Genomic DNA, 24,255 nt, shown 5'->3' with positions numbered 1-24,255 from the left:
CTTCATTCTGTAGCTTCCACCACTTGGTCTTCTTTTCTGTTTTCCCTCTCTTCTTCTTCCTGACCTCCAGAGTCATCTTACACACCACCATGCGGTGCTGTCTGGCTACACTCTCTCCTACCACCACTTTGCAGTCATTAACCTCTCTCAAATGACCTCGTCTACATAGGATGTAGTCCACCTGAGTACTCCTACCTCCACTTCTGTATGTCACTCTATGTTCCTCTCTCTTCTGGAAGTAAGTGTTGACTACAGCCATTTCCATCCTCTTCGCAAAGTCCACCACCATCTGTCCCTCCAGATTCCTTTCCTTCACACCAAACCTGCCCATCACCTCCTCATCACCTCTGTTGCCCTCACCAACATGCCCATTAAAGTCTGCTCCAATAACAACTCTCTCTCCTCTGGGAAAACTCTCTATGACCTCATCCAACTCACTCCAGAATCTCTCCTTCACTTCTAATTCACAGCCAACCTGTGGCGCATACCCACTGACTACATTCACCATCACCCCTTCAATTTCTAGCTTTAGGCTCATCATCCTGTCTGAGACTCTTTTCACCTCTAGAACACTGTTTACAAACTCCCCCTTCAGAATCACTCCTACCCCGTTTCTCTTCCTATCAACACCATGATAGAACAGTTTGTATCCTCCTCCAATACTACGTGCCTTGCTGCCCTTCCACCTTGTCTCCTGCACACACAGTACATCTACCTTCCTTCTCTCCATCATGTCTGCCAGCTCTCTGCCTTTCCCTGTCATTGTGCCAACGTTAAGAGTCCCTATTCTCAAACCTATGTTCCTCCCTTTTCCCTTCTCTCTCTGGCCACGGACCCTTCTGCCTCCCCTCTTTCTTCCACCAACAGTAGTCAAATTTCCACCGACACCCTGTAGGTTAACAGCATTGGTGGCGGTCGTTGTTAACCCGGGCCTCGACCGATCCGGTATGTCTAAATCTTTCTCGTGGATGATTCGCATGGTTATTTTGGCAATTTTTACGCCGGATGCCCTTCCTGACGCAACCCTCTCTATTTATCCGGGCTTGGGACCGGCACAGAAGTTACTGGCTTGCAACCCCTGTGGCTAGATTGAGAAAGCACACACAAACAAAAAATAAAACATTCAAAATCTTGAAAGAAAAGCCCCCACTGGGACTCAAAGCATGACCTCCTTGCTTTGAGGTGAGAGTGCTAAAAACAGCACAGCCATCCAACTCAACCACTCCATCATGAAACCGAAGCAAGCTGGAATGTGCTGCGGAGAATAAACGTTCAGAAAGAGACACTGATGCACACAGATAATTAAAAAGTTCCCTTTCATCACATGATCCAGGCACAAGGCAGAGTTTACCACAATAAACTCCATCAGATTATACTTAGCAAACCTCCCTGCAGGGATATAAATACAGCACAGCAACACAAGAGCAGCCTCTAAACCTAACAGTGATTAAACAGCAGGGGTTTAATATTCTGAAAACATGAGCAGGAGTTAAGAGAAAAGAATGAACAGACAGACAAGTAATTAACTGAGATTGGTGACATTGGTTGCTCCATCAATTTAGATTGATTCCAAGCTGTGTTTAGATATTATGACACTAATACTAAAAACTTCCCTCTGAAATCAGACTAAGGAAAATCCTGATGTCTGCCGAATCAGTTCTGCAAAATCATGTGATCATTCTTGCAGGATTCGGATATGGATGAAGGCTCTGTAGTCAAATTCAATTGAAACCAAGCTGAGAGTGCTGGATCTTGTAAAGGGCTGCAATGGAATCACTTTTCAGTGATAATTCATCAAGAATGTAATAACTGTCAGATGTGCAGGACCACTCATGAGCCTAACAAACAGAATTTAGCTGACTAAAGCCTTTTGCATTGCTTTTTTTCATAATTTACTCATAAGGGATGGTTTCACTGTTGCTGCTGACCTTATTCAACATCAATATGCAATAGCTATAAGAACAAATTATAACTCAATTATTTTTTTCCACGTTTCAGTGAGAAATTACACAAATTAACGATTTCACACTTGCAGCTTTGCTTCACGTGAGCAGATATCCATGCTGATTAGGGCTATCACAATTATGCTGATGACGCTTTCATGTGGGGTGCATTGTGGTGCTGCGGTTAGCTCCGCAGGCCCCAGTCAGCCTGCTGGTGGATGGATGCGTTCATGTTTTCTATTTAAAACTTCCTTCACATTGGTTCTACCTGAATCTAACCAGGCTGTCTTGAAATAACTACCTTCTACTCCCCTTTTTAAAGCGGACTAAGAGCTATTTTGGTTAATCGCTTGCAGCATATGCTAGCCAAGATTTGATGAAACCAGAGAAATAATTTATCTTTTGGAGGAAATGATGGTGCTCCCGCAGCTATGGAAATTACACGACTAATTCCAGTTAAAAGGGATCGCATTCGACTGGAGTGTGATGGCTGCCTCAGAAGCAAAGAGTGCGCTTTTTATTTGAACGGAAAGGTTAGAAATCCAGAAGTTTATTTTTTTTTATGCCAGGTTTTCTTCAAACTGCTTGATAGATGTTTTGAATGGCTCAATAGATATAAGAACTGAATGATTACAAGGTGAAATTCAGAGAAACTGTCTGCCTGAAAGACTGCACTAATAACACTGAATACTAGATAAAGATCCTGGGATTATCTTTTCTCCAAATATCATTTTCCTGCCAGATTAAGGGGATGTTCTCCAAAGACTGTCAAGCAAGGATGCATCATTATTTATAGTATTGACATTCCTTCTTTCTTTTCTGAGTTCATGGACATACAATCATCACCACCAGGATGTCGCTTGTACTTTTCGCCGCTCTGCTGACTCTTGTCTCCTGCTGGCTTGTCCGGTTTATTTGTCTTCTTTCTTCAATCTCCTGGCCGACCAGACAATATTTGACAGATATGTGCGTTCTTGATCTGCCTGTTCCTTTTTTCAGTGCTCTGGTTTTCCACTGTTCTTTTCTTTTTGTAGCCTCCAGTTACCCATACGTTTTTGGTGACTAATGCAGCTGTTATTCTTAGTTTAATCAGAATCTCCAGGATCTGCTCAGAAACAACAGCAAAAAAAAAAGAAACGTTCTGAGTTTTTTGCAATTTAAAACATTTGTGATGAAGACTTTTTCTTTTTGTCATAAGATTATTTTCCATCATACTTTTTTTTGTCATTAAAAAAATCAAAGACAGTAGCAATTCTGCCGGGGTTTTTTTAAGGAAAGTCAATATTTCTCAAATATCTGTTACTGTGCACAACCAAAATATTGCACGGCCTCCCATTGTTCCTCTATAAAAAAAACATAAATCTAGACTTGTCTGTTGCAGACCCCTTTTTTTGGATTGTTTCTTCTCTTCCCATAAATGCATAATTGATTTAGCTACAATACAATGCACAAATCATTTCTGCAGTGTAGTTTCAACATTCTACCTTTATACTGATGTCAAATTTCTCCACATGTATCAACTTCTGTTTCATTGCTTGTTTAATTTCAGGTGTGATGAATGAAAGTATTGTTTACTCACTCATGGGTGTGATAATATCAGTTCAGACGCCGATGTGACTCTAAGAAGCTCTCTCTGACTCCTAAAGCATAAAAATTATTTCCAGGCACGCTTTGAAGTAACCTATCTGGCTGCCTCCAGCACAGCGTTCCTCTGCTTGTGTCTGAGTTAATCAGGAGAAATGAAAAGAAAAACTTGTCCTTGTGCAGATGTATAACTCAACTTAACTACTTGAGGCTCTAATGTGTTTGTGTTTTGTAATAAGGCCAGGCCATTAATGGCTTTTTTGAGTTAATAACTTTGGCTCCACTGTGGTGTAGTGGTTAGCACTCTTGCCTCACCACGAGAAAGCCCTGGTTTGAATCCTGGCTGGGACCTCTCTGTGTGGACTTGTATTTTCTCCTCATTTGGCCTCCTCCCACAGTCCAAAAACATGCTTCGTAGGAAAATTGGTGTCTCTAAATTGTCCCTAGGTGTGGACTTGAGTGTGCAGCCCTGCAACAGACTGGCAACCTGTTCAAGGTGTATGCCACCTTTACCCAACTGTAGCTGTTTACATACTAGAAAAATACAAAGGTTATTTTATTGATGTTGTCATGTAAAAGTTTAAAAGAAAACATTGGTAACAGGTATCTGTAAAAATAATAAAAGGAGCAAATCACTTGTAAAAATATATTCTCTTAAACTAAACTATGACCACATACATATTATAGGTGTTTTTATCCCTGAAAACATGACTTTAACGTATTTTAGACACTTGTCTGCGGTGCCAAAATGTAATCTTTGTTCATTTTTTTTCTTTCTCAATCCAAATTCAGCAAAGTATATTATTTTGATGTGGAAACACAGCAACTTCATGAAACTAAAATGTGAATGAATTTTACATTAATTCTTGTTCCCTTTTTTAATACACATTTAATTTATGCTTGATTATCTTGCAAGACATACAAGGAATCTGTATGTTGTCACCTGCACTGTTCAGTACCCAGGTATTTATCTCTGAGTTACTCTGGATACATTTTTGGTGAAAGATGTCCTGGATCGTTTTTAGGTCAGTGGGTCGGATTTTTCAAAATGAACCAAAATCAACTATGAATCGTATCATTAACCACAAATAATGATATGAACCGAATTGTTGTTAAAAAAAAAACATTAAAGAGTGAAAAATGTGCATTGTGAACTAAAATATGAATAATACATATGAAAAATAGGAAAATATGTAGACTTCTCTCATTTTAAAACTTGATTTTAGTTGGGGGCTTTCTGAAGGTATTGTGTTTAACTTAATAATCAACCGTACTTGAAAGTATTTGTCTGGAATTAAATAAATGTTTTTCAATATTAAAATGACTCATTAGAGCTATAAGTGAAACATGTATCCACAGAAAACATTGTTGTAAATATTCAAACTCTCCACCAGTGAGCACCGTTCCTCCTCTTTGTTCATTACATACTTCAGACCCTCAGGAAAATCCTCTCTTAACTGTCATCTTAGTAAACAGCTTATAAGAATTTAATCTTCTTTTTTTCCAAGGTTTCTCTCAGAATTTTGTCATTTGTGAGAAGAAAAAAAAGATTAAATGATATGTTTGATATAGTCAGAGCAGATGGGGCGAGCAGAGTTGGAAGGCGCAAATCGCCTGCTCCTTTTCATGTATGAAGCGTGTGCCCTTGGTTACCTAGTAACTCTCCTCTCCATCTCCAGTTGGCGCTCCCGAATGTATTCACTCGGGATAGCGCGGCGCGTCCCCGCGAAGCGCGTGTTGAGCCCAAGAAGAACCAAGGCAAAAGCGTCCAAACGCACTAGGACGAGGAGGAAAACTTCTTGCTTGAAATGAAAAAGAAAAGGATGGCAATAAATGCGGGGAAATGATGAAGATGAGAGCAGAAGGCGGATCAGCAGAGCCGGTTTCGCTGCACAGGAAGGTCATCTCCGAAAAGATTTGAGCAGTGAGTGTTCATCAGACTGCGAGGATTTTCTGGAGTACTGAGGCTACAAAGCCGACTGCAAGTGAAGATCTTGACACGGTCAAACGTTGTTCTGGCCTTTTCTTTTTCATTAGAAAGGAATGGAGGCACTCACACTTCGACGCGGCAGGTGAGTCATTTCATGATACTTCCAGGCTGTATGCGTGCGGCGCGAGTCAGGAGGATGCAGAAAGGAACGGGCGCATCGGGTTACTTCCATTTAAACTGGAATTTCAGCTTCTCCCTGTTAAAGCTCAAGAGTTGTGTGTTTTATTGCAACACCCACAAAGAGCCTGGATCACCTACAGTCCACTTTTAAAAGCCGTTTGATTTGGAGACTTAAACGAACCATCCCGAGCCCCGTTCCAGATTTGGATGCATCATTTTGCGCACTCTGGCTTAATCATGAGCGCACACACCCACGCGCGCACACATTCACACTGCACCCCAGGCGTCAGTGCAGGGCAGAAATGCATGTTGAGAGCGTTCAGGGCACTTGTTACTTAGGCATAAAGACATCTTGTGCGCGTGATGGAGCAGTGACGCGCGAGCTCTCTGTCATTGCTCTTTACCGTAAGAAGAGCGGGGGGGGGGGGGGGGGGGGGGCACTGATGACATGTTTGAAAAATAACATTTCAGAGAATGATGATGTTGAATGCGGGCATCTGCACTCCGTTTGCATCCATTTGTGAGTAGAATTTATCACATACAGACTCAGGGAAGTCCCTCTATTCCCCATTTAGTTTTTCCCTCTGTAGTGTAGTGGCTCAAAGTGAAATCTTTATTGTGTATCTAAATATCGATCATTTAAAACACATGACTTCAAGTAATAATATAAATATTATAAGCCTCATATGTGAACACTAAAATGATTCCATGCTGTGTTTTCACTCACTGACACCTGTAACTGAAATTCACACTTTATAAAGCTCCTAAAATTTGACAATAGCAACCCTTTTTCGCCTTTTTTGGCTAATTATTTGATAAAAAGCTGCACATTTTAGTCTTAAAGAAGCATTAATTAATAATAGTAATAATAAGAAGAATCATCATCATCATCATACAGGTTATTTGTTATATGTAGTGTGCCTATAACAATTTCAGCCTTTTGAACTTATGGTACATAGCTTACCTCAAAATTGTTCACATTTAAGCTAATGGGATACAATTTAGATAGGACAAAATTCAATTTCAAAAGAAAAGGGGGTGCCAGGCAAAAACTGATAAGTAAAGAAGACATTTAGGAAATACTCCATCATTTAGTCACATTGAATAACACTAAAAGCCTTGAACTGCTCAAAACTAAAAGAAATATTATTTTTCCATGGAACGCAGAACTTATAACTTTTGTTCTTTATTGTTCTACTTTTGTCTTGATATTCAAGCTAATAATGTTCATACATATTGCATGCAGCTCCAAAATATCATGTGAGAGATTATGCATGGTGTCCCTGTTGCTGCTTGCTAATTCTCTTCCTCTCTTGCCCCTCGGTGTTGGTATTCCTGTCCAAGAAGGAGCTATTTTTAAAGCTCCCCACAGTTTTATTATCCTTCATCAATCTTTTCAAAAACTGTCTTGGAACTTGAGCAATGCAGAAATGACAGCTGCTTCATTTACTAAAGTAAAAAACAAGAAAAAAAAACAAGCTTTGTGTTCGAGCTGTGGGAGAGTAATTACAGTGCTGCTTGCTTTAAGTGTTGATAGTTAGATTGCTTTGGAAAGTTTTCTCTTTGAAGAGGTGGTCAACCCATGATCACTGACAAACACACTTCTAAACACACACACACTGGTCTAAAAGTGCAGCACTGAGTGTTGTGTTTACCCATGTGGGTGTCTGGGCTGCTCAAGAGAAGCTCCACAAGACTCTCTGTCTGCTGCAAAGGTCAGCGAGGCTCCATCCTGACCTAAAGTGAATACAACTGGGGTCATCTGGGCCCAACTTAACACGAATGAGCCACTCTTCGGTGTGTGGCCCAAGAGGCCTCTTGTTCTTTAGCTTTCAGGATCTCTTTCAGCACTCTCTCGTGCTTTATTGCTCTCTCACTCAGACACATGAACAAGAGTGTACAACTACCTGTGAGCCTTTGCATATGCACAGGAGTGCGCTGATGTGCATATGATTACTGCGGCGGGTGGTTATTTGTGTTTTCCAATATTATTCATCTTGTTTGACGCGTTGTCTAGGGGCAGTGAGAGCTTGAACTAAATAATTTCCCAAATGGTTACGTCTGACCTTCTGGATATATGTCCAATCACTGCTTACCTCCACAGTCATTATGGCACTGCTTTCACAAGCTGCAAAGTCACAGACACAGGAGGAAAATGCACAAAGCAAGACAAATGACTTGCTTTTTGGTGTAACTAATAAAAAAAGTCACCTACCTAAAATGATTTCTTGTGAGTCATTGCAAGAAGAAGGACTTATTATAGTGAGGATTCTGCCATTTTTGGTATTATTACTTAAAATAAGAGAGATGCTAAAGGCAAACTCACCCAGTGTGCAATTTCCAGGCTTTTATTGTGAAACTGCAATATTTTTCTCCTTAGAGTAATGGCTCTACAGAATTTATGAGTCACAACTCACCAGAAAAATAAGGTTGTGTCAACCCCCCCCCCCATTAGACCCTTGCATTCACCCGTTGACTCAAAATATCATTATGTAGTGAAAACATAGAATCCTTGCATAATGGTCCACCCATTTTTGAGATTGATTTGCCACAAGCTTTGAAATGAAGAGATTTCTGCCCTCCAAGTAAACCAAATTGGACAAAAAGCTTGTGATTAAAATTTGACACAGCAAAAGCATCTTTCTAAAAGTGGAATCCGAAAAAATATTTAGCTTTATCTTGTCATCTTGTTTTTTGTTCAAGCTTTGAAGGCCCAAAATCATAATTGAAAATCAAATTTAACTAATTGCAGATCCACGTTTAGCGCCTCATTGCCCTTCACAGAGATGACTGCTCTGTGACTAATGAAGGAGGATCAACTTGTCTCTTCTGATTTGCTCTTGAGGATGTTCTTCTTCATCATCATGGCATCACACCTTATGTGACAGTGTTGTAAAAAATACAGACTGACAGTTTTCCGGTTGCACTATTGTCATATCAATTTAGTAATAAATTAGGCATATTTATTAAACCTGTAAACAATAAAAAATGTCTTTGTTTGATGAACAAGGCGTTTTTGGCTCTTGAAACAAAGAAAAGTCTTGAGTCTAGTGCACACAAAGTGTTTAACGGCGATATTGCACTGTTCACGGCCCAAAAACATCTCCCCTGACTAGCAGGTTTCTCTGCCAAAGACCAATGTCTGCTTAGTGAACAAGATTCTTTTGGACATAGCCATTCTAACTAGAAAACAGATGTCACACAGTATGTCTCCGCTCACTCTCTGCCAGAAGTTACCCACTTATTAATTATTTATTAATTAAGCCATTTACAGACAGCGGCACGCAGTTGAAGTCTGCTGAGCTGCAATTTTCACGGATGCAGCTGCAAGTTATAGGTATAATTTTTTTTCCAAATTATTTTTCTGGAAAAGAGATAAAACAAGATAAAAATTTTTGATTTTGGAGCAAAAGAAAATGACGAAAAAATATTTATTTGAGCCAACTTTTAGGTCCACCTCTAGTTGAATTGAACTCTTTTATTTATAAGTTATTTTCATTCTGAGTATCCTAACTGCTTACATTAAGCTTTTTTTCCTAAGTAAAACAGCTGCATTTCGCTGCTGTATCCCAGCTGGCGGTTTATTACAGAAATGCAAGATTGTTAAATTGTACAAGGAGTCCGTGGTCATCTGGGACTTCACCTTTGGGCGCTGAGTCCAAGACTCCAAGTGTAAAGACAAAGAAGTGCTATTCCATACATCTTTGAGTTTGCCTCTTTTACAGTTCTAAAACCATGTCGATTAAGCCGAAAAACCATTCAATTTGTCTTTCTGAAGCCGGTGGATACAAAGTCTGACACGTCTTCAAAGGTGCGACTTCATCTACGTTCTTTAAATTGCTTCTTTTTTTCCCCCATAATCCATCATGAGAAAAAGTGACAGGGTGTCGAGTGCTTTTTAATCCAGAGAGTGAAGGTTTCTGCTCAGGTAAGGGGACAAGATGTGCTTTTTAGTTTTTCCATTTTAAATATATATATATTTTTTTTTTATCACAGGCTGAGTATTGTGTGGGTTTCCCAGGACACAGCAACAAGGAGCCATCTAATTCATGGGGTAAATTAGTCCAGATAAAGCCTGACTCAGTACCTTCCAGCCCACCATGGATCCCTCAGGGCCGACTCTTAAGGAGCTTAGTAAAAGCCTGTCATATGAAGACATGACATGGAGCTGGTTAAATGGGCTACGTTGGAGTGTCTTCCATCAGCCTAATATTTATACATAGGTCACTGTCGTTTAAGCTTTAATCCCATTCAATTTATTCACCCATGGTTATTAATTCAGAGTAAAAGGAAAATACAACATCGTTGGTTAGATAGAAAAGGGAGCAAATATTTCACTGAGCTACAAACTGACACATCGGTTAGGCCCAATCTGAAAACTATGAGCTTGTGCCACCCATTCATAATGAATGCAGGTTTACCCGCAGTAAAAGAACAAGTAAGAACTCCTCTAGAGTCACTGGGTCACATTCACTGGGGAAACAATTAGAGGCTTCTTCGCGCTTCACACTGCAGCAGCTTTCTCCCTTCTTCTCTTTTTTTTTTCAGCTTCACGCATTTTCCTTAATTTTTCTCGAGGGTCTAGAAGCATGTCTGTTCCGCTGTTGAGAAATTACAGACTCCGGCTGCGGAGACTTCTGCAGCCAGAACGACAAAAGCCAGTGTCAGGTCCTTGTGATATATGTGGAGCCATGCGAAGTGGAACGCAAAATGACAGATAGGACACCAGTCTTGCGGGTGTGTGTTAACCTCATAATGCTGACAGATTACAGATTTTAATATTTTAAATCTCACAGAGCACATGCTGCTGGTGATGAAGAGAGTGGAAATGACTGCAGTAATGCAAGAGATTAATAGAGATCCTTGCTCTCTCACACATGCACAGACAGTGACACACAAACTTCTGCTGCTGGTTGGCCTCCATGCCCTCACACACCTCAGATCTACAAGTAGGTCAAAGTCTTGAACGAGAGATGCCTTTAATTCGTTTGCATATACCATTTATCTTATCCCCATCTTTTGTTGCACATTTCTCTTTCAATTACACACAAACCTAAATCTCTGGTACCCTGTCCGTTACTTGTGTCTATATGCACATCCCATTTCTGTCTCTTGCTACCATATTTTATTGTTTTCAAAAATACCAGACTGCTACAACAACCTAATTTCCCCGTTGGGATGAATAAAGTAATCTGTCTTTCTGCCTGTCTGATTGGGTTAGGGTTAGTTTGGGCTTTTGTTTCACTCTAGTCTTTTCTACATGGGTCTCAGCCCAATTTTTCAAAACACACCACTTCTGCCAAATTACGTTGGCCTTTGATTAAATGTTACTTTGTGATTTCTACTGTTAATAGTTATTTTATCTTTATGTTTTAGTTTTCTATATGTAGTTTATGTGCTGTACTTAAATATTTGGGAGCATTTTATGAACAGGTGGGTGGGAAAGCTCATATGACCAAACAACCAGACTCTGCCTGAAACGCTGCTCTTTCTTTGCCCGCTGTAGTTGTATTGTAAACACAGATGGACAATCAGCAAACCAAATAGAGGAATTGGAGATGTTTTTTTGTTTTGTTTTTTTACCATGTCTTTCATTTTGGGGCAATACTGCCCCCAAACAGGCAGCTTTTGTAACTGTTGACAGTTTGGTCTGATCTCAAAAGTGCAATGAGATGGCAAACCAAACCAGAAAAAGGTTTTGTCAAAGTCCCACTCCAATCATCTTTTAACCTCTTGTAAAAGCGTCCCCAGTGGTCTTTTTATTGGGATTATGCCATTTTTTGACAAAATGAAATTTTTTTTTGTTGTTTTTTAGGACATAGTTTCCGCAGAGCAGCAGTAGTTCATTATAAATTCACCACTGACTTGTGGGCGGGACTATTGGCGTGCTCCCACTTCCCATCATCCCTTTGATAACACTCTGTACCCCTAACTTACAGCCCTTCACACCCCAACTTAACACTGCCTGTGGAACAAAAAAAGGGAACAATATTAGAGCTATTCAGCCGTGCAGTTTTGAGGCAGATGTCAGCTCTGACCAGGAAAACAAAGACGTACATGGATCTATTTGACTGGAAGTGGATTCATACGAATGGAGTGGAACAGGGAGGTTATACATAATAGGTCTTACATCAAGCTTTTTCAAACTGGCCCTGATTCCCAATGACTTCCTCCTTCTTTCTCTTTCGGCTTTTCCCATCAGGGGTCGCCACAGCGAATCATCCTCTTCCACCTCACTCTATCATGGACATCTTCTACCCTAACATTAGCCAACTTCATGTCCTCTGTTAAGACATCCATATATCTCCTCTTTGGCCGTCCTCTTGCCCTTCTGCCAGGCAGCTCCATCTCCAACATCCTTCTACCAATATATCCACTGTCCCTCCTCTGAACATGTCCAAACCATCTCAGTCTGGCTTCTCTGACTTTGTCGCTAACACAGGCAACATGAGCCGTCCCTCTGATGTACTCGTTCCTTATCCTGTCTAACCTGGTCACTCCTAAGGAGAACCTCAACATCTTCATCTCCGCTACCTCCATCTCAGCCTCTTGTCTCTGTCTCACTGCTACCGTCTCTAACCCATAGAGCAGAGCTGGTCTCACCACTGTCTTGTACACCTGATTCCCAATGACTTGAATAAAGAAATACTCAGGAATGCTATTTTAATCTTAATTTGCTTTAAATATGTCCTCCATCATCATAAGAATGCTACATGAACATGTTAAAAACACCCAAAACATGATTTTTAACTCCTCTGAGTAAAAACTTTAATTTGTTTAAATTCCTAAATTCCCATTATTGCCCCATACTACACATCTAGGATGTTTTTTATGGTTTAATATCTGTCTTCTGATTGATGGACGTGTATTAGCAGTTCAACAGGTTATTTAATCTTAAAATATGTGACTGGCAGAAAAAAAGAGCCCGTCAGCAAAGCACCAAAACTCAAGCCATGGCTCCTTGAGCGTGCCAGCTCAAATTATCTTGGTGTGCTTTCTCTCTACGTTGCATTGTGCTAGCAGCATGTCTTCCTGATTTATAGATGACTGGAAAACAGACTATTTTAAATTTCGCAGGAAAAGATAAAAATAGGAAAGTCAACAGACTGGAAACAAAGAAGGAAAATTCCAGTTTCTCCTAAGAAGAAAAGGAATGTCTTGAGACGAGATAACATTTCAGATTTGCCTTAAAGACAAACTTTATATCCTCATACCTTGATTGAAGCTCTATTAGTTGTGGTTTATTCTGTGGACCTGCACCAGAATTTTATCTACTTATATCCCTTGCCAGTTTGGCAAAGCTTTCCAATAGCCTTTAAGAACAGAGAAATTCCTCCATCAAGCCCAGAGCCCATCTGTGCCCATATTTCTTTCAAAAGGAACCATCCTACACAATTATAGCTTTCTTCCAATGATACTATCGTTGCACCATCGCTCTTCGTAAGAACAGGCTCCAGGAAATTGACTTGATATTAATCTGGCAAAATTACCAAGAAAGGAAGTTGCGACATGGAAATGTTTGTGTTCTGGGATGCAGATTTCTTCAGCTTTTACTGACTTATCCGAAACAGACTGTGTCATCCAATGAACATGTAACATGTGGAAAAAAGAAAAAAAAAGTAGATTGATCTAATATTGTCTCTCTGATTAGCTCCAACTCATTACAACGACACAGATTCAGCTTCACCTGGAAATCTGGGTCATTACAGAAATAGTCCTGTGACTTACTCCCCCAAGATGGCAACTCTAGATGAATTGCTGGCTCTAGGTCACTATCACAGTTGTTTGAGTGAAAAGTGTAAAGCCAAAAGATTTGATTAGGTTTTGATTTTAGCTTTAATATATATATATATAAAAGAGTGGGTGAATGTCTGTATTAGCCTCCAGGCTTTTATGTCTTCCATTAGTTATCAAAGATTTGAGGGTTGTGCTAAACCACCACAAATTCTGTGTTCTTATATTCATGTGTGGGATGTTTTATGAACCCGCATTCATCTAAATGTTAGTCACAAAAGTCACATCTTAATGTGGGTTTGATGTTTTTTTTTTTTTTTATCTGAAATGTTTGTGAAGAAGGAGAAAGAGCAAAAGAGGCCAGAGGTTTATTATTTTATGTGGTCCCTTTGCACCAGGTGATCTTTGAACGTTCAGCACGCTATAAGAACAAGTGTTGAATGACATGAAAGTGGTGGGGCGTTCAGTTTTAAGGCTAAGAATTGGAATTACACTGTTGGATAGAGTTGGCTTTCTGGCAGGAATTGAGAGCGAATCATCAAAGATAAGAGCGAGGAGGAAATAAGGAGGTTGGACTGAAAAGAAACAAGAGAAAAATGGCAAAAGTTAAGCCTTTTCACAACAGAGGTTTTGGATGGAAGAAGCGAAAAATAAATAAATAAACTAAAATCCCACAAGTTATTATTATTTATGCAGGAGGTTTTTCTTCTAGTTTTTTAAGCCACAAACAACAACCAGGATAGAAGGGGTTGCAATATTGTGTCCTGGAGTTTTGCTGGCACTTTTATTTGATGTAACCATGTATGATTTAATCTGATCTCTAACTCGTTCAAATTAAAAATAAATAAATAAAGGCATGATTCAAAACTTTCTCTGATGCCAGAATCAGCAGGCATTCCCGTTTCCCATTTACTCCTCATCCTCTTTAAATCTGGACCAGCTTCACACTCATTTCATGCATCTAAAATTCAACACAAGCCCTAACCCCCGAGCAATAAACATTTATTGTTGAATCTTTCTAGTTGCCTGGCACCCAGTAAGATGCTCACAAATGGGATGCTGAATGGAGTTACTTGCTACTGAGGAATAACAGTTTACCAGTATATTGAGTCTGATTCTTTGACCTTCATCTGAAAGACCGGGCTGTCTCGTAACTCTAAAATGAAATATTTAAATGAGTTTTGGGTTTTATAGTGTTTGATAGGTAACAAGCACCAAAGCACTTAATATTTCAGAAGACGTGACAGTTTGATTCTATTAAAAAACACCTAGAGGAAAGTCACAAGCCTCTTTAAAAGTACTGCAGCCAAAGACTGATTGAGGATGTTTGTCATGACCCATGTGATTTATGCAGTAGATCTGGGATCTGTGTTTGAAAAGGATTTGAAAACTGGCCCCATAAACCACATCTTGGCTCGTGCTTTCCACAATGCTCTCTGAAACGGGCCTGAATGAGACAACCTTATTGCAAAGTGTGCTGGAAATGTGACACATTTCCCAGGGCGAAGTTGTGTTTTTGTGTCTTTGTGGCCCACATTTCCCTCAAATTGATGCTTTGCTGCACACAAATAACCAACAGCTGCATCACATGTTAGGCGCTTTTGCAAAGCCATGAGCAAATGTGGTGCAGAGAACTTCGCAAGTTGGCTGACAAATTGGGATGAATTTTAGTTGCCTTTGTTCATCCAAATTGACCTGAACAGGAGAGCATGAACGGAGCAGGAAGGGGCTCACAGAGAATAGTTTATTAATCTTGGGGCATCGCGGCTGACTCAAACTAACTTTAGTCCTGCTGTTCTAGACACAAGCTCAAGGACAGAAACAAACTTCCTAAATCCCTGATAGACACAGAAAGTTAAGACGAACAGTGTTGCTATGAAATCAAATCCAACCCATTTATCTAAATGTCCCGCACAACCCCTGGCACAGATTTGCTGTCTCGGGCATAAGAGCTCCCAAATCTCTTGGCAGCCACAGCTTCAGGAAAAGATAAAAAAAGTCACCAAGTGATTTTGCACTGAAAGGAATAGCTTCCCAAAAGCATTCCTGAAAATTATGACATCGCAAATGGGAAACTGCCTCTCATTGATTTCTTGCTTGTTCTCTAAACTTGTCTTGCAAGTATCTGGTGGAATGTGGCATTAAGAGTTTATGGATTGCTTGATGGAGCCAGGTGATGAGCATTTGTTCCCTCCAGAGGCAGAGCGCTACGGCTATTTCGTTAGGACTAAAACGCCTGCTTAAAAACAAATAAAAGAAGGCCTCACTCATCATTAGATTTAAAGCGCTTAATCCTGCCCAAAGACAGGGCTGCCCTTTCATGGAAAACCTTTTCGCCAAATCTATCACATATGGATTTCACCCTCAAACAATGTTTGCATACAAAGTTGCTGACACCTACCTGTGGGAGTACTGCTCAATGTGCTCCATCCTTCAGGCCTTCAGGATGTCCCAAAGAGGCAGATAGAGTTATGGATTTAACTGGTGGATGGGGTCTAGCTTTAAGATAAGAAAAAAACTAGTTGTATTGAAAACATGCTTTTATTCTTGGAAATCTGTAAAAAGTAATTTCGAGCTGTAAAACACGCCCACACATGAATTCACAAAAGACCTTCCTGATTTAAACAAACAAGCACTTTTGAAACACGCAGTCACTGTTCACTACAGGAGTAAATATTGGTTATCCACAATGTCTTTTTTTCTTTTCTTTTTTTTTGTTCTGCAGCGCTCTCAGCATGCATGAAAATTGCAAAGAAGCCTTGGAGTCACTTGAAATTTTACACCAGGCAAGAAGGCAACGCTGTTGTTCCCCACAGAAGCTGCGAGGATCTCCAGATAGAAAACAACAACAGCCTTGTTGTTCTGTCTTTTCGACATTCTTGCCTCAAAGAACAGACATGAAACTCTTCCATCTGTGGGCCCCTTTTAGATTGCATCCATGTCTGCTCTGTTCGTACACAGAAAAATAGTTTTTAAAGTGTTGCTGTTTAGTGGTATTGCATGGATTTCGGCATTGCAATGAATAAATAATGTGCGCTCAAGTCCTATTTGATCTGATCCAATGTGACTTTTCACTCCAGATGTTTGAGGAAAATGCTTTTTTCCCCTTAAACTGCTAATGAAACATGCTACAGGAGAGATGTTTATGGTTGTTCTGACAAAAATATTAAGAGGGAACTTGAAAAGAAGCAGATAAGAGAGATTGCTTTATAAGACAGGGAAAAAATGGATTTGGGAATGCTGCATCGTGTGTATGTGCAGATGCTGGAGTGCAGATACAGTATCTTTACTCATCGCTCTGGGCTCTTTTGGTGCAAAGAATGCACAGAAAAGAAGAGATTAGGTGGTTGCTTGCAGATTTTGAGAATGTGCAGACAACTAGAGCCCAGATTTCCCTGCAATGTTTGGACATGGCCTACTTCTAAATATTCAGTCATTAATATGGCTCTGTAGTCTCCTTTAAGGACACAAATGGGACTTGAAGTCATTGCCATGTTGCATATGCACAGCATCTGCTGTCTGTCATTCATTTCGTTTGATTGAAAGCTGTGCATAACACTCGAGTGGCGTGGATGAAAGCTCTTGAATTTCAGAAAGTGATGGCATGTTTAGAATAGGAGTCAGATACAACCTTGAGTGGTGTGTCTGAGGACGTGTGTGGTGGTCTCACTCTTGTATTTGGGACTATTTTGTGTCTGTGTGTACTTTAATAATGTCCTACAGGAGACACCCTAAGTGGAACGACTATAGGACTCTGGCGTCAGCAGTAATTTCAGGGCGAGCTTTCCTCTCCTCCTCTTTCTTCTGGGTTCAATGGCATTAGACCTTTACAATGCGAGACTTATAACCAGATTCTTCACTCAGTATCGTGGGACGCGTTTGTGCTTGTGGCATCGCTCACAAGCTGTAAAAGAAACTGAGATTACAAACTTCAGTCTTAGTGAACCCCCTGTGCACACCGTTTTTGCATCAAGTGATAAATTCAAACCGGTTTTACTGAACGTTACCGTGAGTTAAAATGTCTCTAAAGGCAGCTGCACTATTTTAGAGCCATGTACAACTGTTATATGTTACACTAGATAGATGCATGCATTTCTTTTAAAAAAAAGGGTCTGTGGTGGGGGCGCATCGGTACAATAACAAAGGATGCATTACCTAATAGATTTGGCAGATGCTCAGGGTTGACCGTAGCCTGATAAAGCTGGGTTACTTTAATCAATCGCTGAGAACACGAGCCAATTTAGGAAGAAGGCTGACATTCAAGCTGAGCTTTCAGACAGGATTAGAAACAGCGAATGGAGAGTAAACATATCTGGCAGGGAGAGCTGAAAAAAACTTTTGTCAGGGAATAGCATCCCTCCTTCGGGAAGACATGTCGGCCTCCATGTCCCCTCTAACCAACCCCACCTCTCTGTGTTTAAAACGTAACATTCTGTCTCACCGGTTTTAGTCCACAGACACTCATGTTTGGTTGTTGTTTTTTTTTTCTTCTTCCTTCCTGTGAATGCAGATGAATGTTAGTAACAAGACAGCCACGGTTGCCTGTGTTGTTTACTCTCCCCTTCAAGAAAGGGCACTGTCATTTAAAATGTCCCTCGGAACTTGTCCTCATCTGGATTCCCCAGGCTGACTAATAATATCCAGAATGTCAACGTGAGCAGGTGATGAACAGAGCAAGACATCTTTCCTAAACAGACAGCTAGGAAACACAACACTCCTTCTGTCCTTCATCATCTTCATGAGTCTTCTTCACAGATTTACCAGCCCTGTTTTACCTCTAACACAACTGGTCCCAGAGGGCTTGATTTGAAAATTTGGGAATATGATATAGTGAGTGTTCATATTATATGGATTTATTTTCTATATCTGGATGGTCTCCTGAAGGGAAAATATTGCTTTTTCTGTGGCTTTAGCCACTTTGCAGGTGCAGGATCGATGAGCAAAGCAGTCAGGGATTGTAATAGTGCTTGATAAGGGGATAGTTCAGGCTGTGGTGATTGATATCACCTCACTAATCCCTCCACATCTCCTTCAAATCCACCTGGCTCTGGATGATCCTGTAATGTGATGAATTGAGGATTAAATGCCCAAACCATATTTGTTTCTCCAAATGTTATTCTTATCATTTTTACCTTTAAGTTTAGACTCCTTTGTCATCCAGCTCGCCAGATGCTGAAAACATTGTGTTTTGACCTCCTGTGTAGATAAAACGACTTCCTGGAACAAACCGCTCTCCCCGAAATGTCAAACGAACGTGAAAGAGTACCTCTGAAATTGGAGTATGATTAATTTCTTAAACACCCCTTATTAATGTCTGAGAGAGGCCATACTGCACAGTGCGCGGTTGTTTGCTCTTTGTTTACGCCGGACATGAAGGTCACCCGCTCATTAGTGCGGCAGCATCTTTTTTGATGCTGTGATATACATAGTAATCACATGTGGCTCACATTGCTAGTTAATGTTGACCTTTTAGTTAAAAGCACATGAAAGTTCTTCCAAAACTTAATTATGCCCCAATAAAGCCTCTGGCTTCGTTTACAGTGGACAGAGCTCATCTAATCTGCTGATATTAAACTAAATTGACCCTCTCTGAGATAGGGAACATTTCTTCTGCATTTATGTACAGGATGAAGTATATGTGTACATATTGACATTAGTGCTGTCATGCAATTAATTTTTATGCGTGATTAGTTAACCATGAATTAATCTTTTTTTTTAATCCAACCTAATAATTGCTGTAAAAACCCTTATTTTGAGGTAATTTGAATAAATTCTTGACATTTAGTGCAGTAAAAGCTAAAAATAAATAAATAAAGAAATTGGTTTTTATGAAGTTTTTTATTAAAAGAGATTTCTAACCTTTCCTTTTACACCACCATATTATTTTAAATCCTAAACAATTTAAAAAAAATACAAACTTCTTATTAATACCATTATATATGTGTTGACGTACCTTATTCCACAGTTTAACGATCAGCCCTCTATGCACCCAATTAATAAATGACAACAAACGTCATGGTTTATCCCTTACAATAGTTGTGACGTTATGGCTTTATAATACATTAAAAATGAAATTTGTCTGTAATTGCGATTAACATGGTGATAAATTGACACCTCTATTTGAAATAAGTAATCAGTGCTGTGGGTTTTGCATTTAGCAGTACACAAAGCTTTTCACACATTAAAACATTTTGGCAACTTCTTCTTTTGTCTTTTCTACAGCTTTCAGCCCTTTGCGAGGAAAAAAATGCATTCTACCATTCAGATTTTGGCATGTATTCATTGTCTTCCACCATTAAAAAAAAGAAGGTTTCATGAGTGTTTTTGTGTCACCAATGTTCCAATTTTTTTAAAGCTAGCTGTGAGTTGTTTGATTTGAATTTATTTTGAGTTTTTTTTTTTAAGTTTCAGCTAATATTTAGGTCTCAAAGAGTGAAGTGGTAGAGATGCTTTTGTTGGGCATTTTATGCAGTGGAGCTCTCATGGTACACTTGCTGCTTTTAGATTCAAATCACTTGATTAATTAATGTTCTTATAGTAAGGCCATAGTCTAGATCCATATTTCACTTGAATGTGAAATCTCTCTCCGTTTGCAGGTAACAGCTGCAAACACACCTATTGCATTATTAGCTCATTAATTTTACATGCAGCTTTTAGGTCAGATGCATTTGCAAACGTACCATTCTATGAGCTTTTTTTTTTGTTGAGTGATGATGCTTGTCTTGAAACTACCATGAAGAACTGTGACCTACTTACCTTAAATTAAAGCTTTTATTTAGCTTATGAGGCCATTGAGAGAATCATCCAACTTTCCTCATTTAACGTAATTTTTGTGCATTTGTGCAACTCTGCACAAGCGCACTTTCGTCACATTTGAACAGAACGCCTGTTGCACATTAGCTTTTTTCAAGAATTAAAAGTGAGCAGTTCATTTTTTATTTATTCTGGACAAGTTTTCAGGGTTTATTTGTTTTTTTCATTCTTGCAGAAACCAGAATTGGGAAATATGGCATTAAATATGCCTTAAAGACCAACTCAATTAGAAAATAGTGTTTTAGGTGTTTTTAACATGTTCTTGTGGCATTTTTCTCATGATGGTGAACATATATAAAGAAAATTACGATTAAAATTGTATTTTTCAATTTTTCTTTGTTTAAAGCATTGTAAATCAGAAGAAAAAAATGCTGTTTGAAAAAGAGCATGTTTGTGACATAGAAACTACATTGGGGGGGCCACACTCTCCCTGATCCACTCCATTCTGATGCAACCCCTTACAGACGAATAGATATATATACTACGTCTTTGTAGACAACTGTATACCGTAAAGCAGCAATATTGATATCCATTTTTGTTGCACCAGAAATGTTTGGATGGGGGTGTGAGGGGCTGTAAGCCAGCAGGAGAGAGTGTAAACAGATAGTAGACGGGAAGTGGAGGGGAGACTTACTTTGCACCAATGGTCCTGCCCAAAACTCATTGTTAAATTTCTAATGAATGCGCTACAGAAACTATGTCCAAGAAAATGACAGTTTTTTTTTTAAATCTTGGCTAAAAACGGCCTAACTAGTGTTAAAAGATCACTGGGAATGCTAATAAAATAGATCAAAATATGATAGGAGTGGGACTTTTGGGTGAAATCCTCTCTATTGTTAACATGCATTTCAGGGTTTTTAGAGTTAAACAAACCGTCTGAACAGTTCCTGGGATAAAAACACAAAAGATGTAACACATGCGTAAGCAAGGTGTAACACAAAGGTGCAGCACAAAGATCCATGAGGTTGTATAATGAAGGACATTATAAAGTTTTTATTTTTTGTTTTTTATACAGTTTTCCTTGAAAGGGTTGTGAAATGTGATATCTATTTGGTAAAAGTCGTTGTTTCATTTCAACTTTATAGGAACCATTGTATCAAAGTGAAATGCACTTCATTATCATAGTTTAAAAATGTAATGTCTCCAAAACACAGAAAAAATAAGAACAAAAACAAATGCAAGTTGTTACGGGAAGTTGAACCTTCCCAGGTTCGGATGGTTAAGGACACCAAGTTTCAGGCATTTGCAAAGGGAGAGCCAGGGGCAGAAAAGAAGTGCTCCGCCTCTGTTCTGATCAGCTCTGCTCTGCTCCCACCTCACGGCAGGGTTTTTTTATTACCTAACGTGTAAATCAAGTCATGGCATACAATGGCTCTGTGTCTGTCCGTACAAGCACGAGATTAAGAGACCAGCACTATCTGGTGTGAAGGACAGTTGGGTCAGAATCCCTACAGATGTTTCCTTTCTGTTCAATAAGCCATTCAGCACATACAGACAAAAAACAGAGACAAACTTCAGCACTTCCATGTCCTTATATGGCAATTCATGCTGGTTCTGCTTGTTCAGTTTGCAACAAGTGAGAAACAGTCTTTATTACAACACACACAATGTTCATGTATATAAAGAACCAAGTTACTGCATAATCTAAAAGTATAGATGTATAATAAGATCCATAATCATTTCACAAAGCAAAAGTTGATTTAATAGAACTAGAAGAAAGTAGTATGTAAATAATAGATTATAAATGGTATGTGCAGATATATGAAGGATACAATGAAGGAAAAAAAAAGAGTAAGAGTACAAATAACTTTGCTACTTGACTACAATGCACTGAACATAAGTCATGCAATAATTTGTGCAAAACAGCACATTATTGACAAAAGCTGCAAGCTTCATATCAAATTTATATTTTTTGTTCTATAGAATGCTTTCATTGGACATCATATGTATGCAAAACAATTGAATTTCTGAGAATCATTTTTTTTTTAAATAGCATGAGCCTCATTAAAAATTATTGCCAAACACGAATATGTAACATGAAAAATAGTGCTTGAAAGTAGGATTTCTAATTAAAAGTGTTTTTCTATGTGGCACAAGATGCGGCGCAATAGGTTTTTTTTTTTTTTTTTGCACAAATTTCTCCCAAACTGTACATTTTGTTGTTTCTAAGCATGCACAGGGAGGATTAACATGCCTTTTTGTGTCTGTGTGTCTTCCACATTTGCAGAGTGAAAACCTCTGTGTTTGTTGGTTTGAAGACCTTTTTTTAACAACTGTAAATCTTTTTAGCACATGCTAAGATTGTTTTTTTATGTTGACAGCCATACCATTTTTAAGAATGGGACAAATTGCCATTGCTGAAGCACAAAAAACATAGCCTTTCAAATTTAGTGTATTTTTTAACACAAACATTTTGCTTGCGTATGCCAAAGCGCATTGCATTTTTTGGCGACAAGTTACAATTGTAAAATACTTTTGAAAGACGTGTTACTAAACAAAGCCTAAACAAAAGAGGATCTATGTTTATTCTAATAATTAGTATTTTTATGTTTTTTACCAGTTATTTTTATTCACTTTCTCCTGTACTAATGGGATGATAACTTTATTTCTACTCGAGATGAATTATTATAAAGTTACACCGTTCTTGTACTTGAATATGATTTTTGGCTACTCTACTCTCCTCTGAAAAGATATGAAAAAGGAAAAAACAACAAAATATCACAATTTCAATGTTCATAAAAAGAAATTGTTCATATTATTATTCCTTAACAGACCATTCAGACGGAATAGATAAAATAAAAAATAAAAAAACTATGACCACACCCATAGGGTAAGGATTGTATGTAGAACATTTGCTCTATGATTTCTACCCAGGCTGCAATTGCACAGCTTTAACCCTTAAGAAAAAGTCAATCCTTGAATATGGGCTTATTTTACAAAGTACTCCCAATGAACTTGAGACCATCATTGAGAGAAATCCATTCCCTGTTCTAATTATCAGCCAGACCTCAATTAACTCAAAGCAAACCTTGAGTTCAACTATATGTTTGTTAAGTGTTAATAGCTGCTTTAAGAAAAATGCTTCCCCACTCCGCTCCACTTAAGCCTGTGCTGATTCACAGTGATCGATGCTCAATGTATTCTATGCTGTCAAATTTATTACTTAAAGTGACTTTAGCATTCAATACAGAGTTTAAATCGGAAATAGTCCATTAATCCAAACTGAAACCCTCAAAACTGTAATCAATCATGTGGATGATTTTTTTTTCCAACTGCCAGCCTTCAGACCAAAGCAAGCGGCAGGATTAAACAGCAAATCACATTTCAGGTGATTGTTGTAAATTCTGATATGCTTTATATGTATGTAAAGTCATGCCGGTGTAGTTCAGGTTTCTTGCAGCAGCCTGAATTTAATTAGGTAAGAATTCCAGAAGGCTAAAATCCCCCCCTTCTTTACACTGTAAGCTAGAAATTGATGTTTGTGCTGACATGTTCTCACAGCTGAGCTGAGGAGGGAGAGCTGGCTGAAATATGGGCTGGATTCTCTTTTGCATGTTGGAGTGCATCCTCCTCACTAAGTCCAATCAGAGATGTTTCTTCTGATGTAAGAAGATTAGTTAAACATCCTCACACCCTTTGCAAATGTTTGCATAAGGAACGTATAAATTATTTAGGATTTAAATGACCAGTTACTGCAAAGTTGTTGAGTGTGGTTAGTGTTGATGCAGCTTCCTTGTTTGCATCATCCTAAACATTTCTGCGAGTTTCACCCTTTATAGTGCAGCTCAATGCAAATCATTTTTTGAATTTTGAAAATCATCAAGCATAGGCTTTTAATATTGATAAATCAATAACTAAGTAAATTGTCATCTAGAAAATCAATATCACATTCATTAAATTCGTGAACCTGTTTTCCTAAAGTAATTTGTTTGTAATTGTCATTTTGTTGTAGGACATAGCTGTTTTCTATTTGTTTTTACTTAAAAAAGGCTATTTTTTGTCATTGAAGGCTCCACCTTTGTTCAATTTTTATCACAGGGTAAAATTTGGTTTTCTATCAAGATTTAAAAA

The 24,255-nt window shown here is 38.8% G+C and overlaps 1 protein-coding gene across 3 annotated transcripts in view; it reads left to right on the top strand.

The window, feature by feature from the left end:
* The first annotated feature begins 5,198 nt into the window (after positions 1–5,198).
* nlgn3a (neuroligin 3a) overlaps positions 5,199–24,255 on the top strand; it is a 185,617-nt gene continuing 166,560 nt past the window's right edge. For all 3 annotated transcript variants that reach the window (XM_078953475.1, XM_078953474.1, XM_078953473.1), the window contains exon 1: positions 5,199–5,599. The gene's annotated coding sequence lies outside the window, so the exon portion shown is untranslated. The remainder of the gene's footprint in view (positions 5,600–24,255) is intronic.

This window comes from Oryzias latipes, chromosome 10 (genome assembly GCF_053564925.1).
Source record: "Oryzias latipes strain Hd-rR chromosome 10, Olatipes_Hd-rR_3.1".
NCBI classification, from domain to species: domain Eukaryota; kingdom Metazoa; phylum Chordata; class Actinopteri; order Beloniformes; family Adrianichthyidae; genus Oryzias; species Oryzias latipes.
Note: the sequence above shows the minus strand (reverse complement) of the source record. Positions and strands in the feature narration are given on the sequence as shown.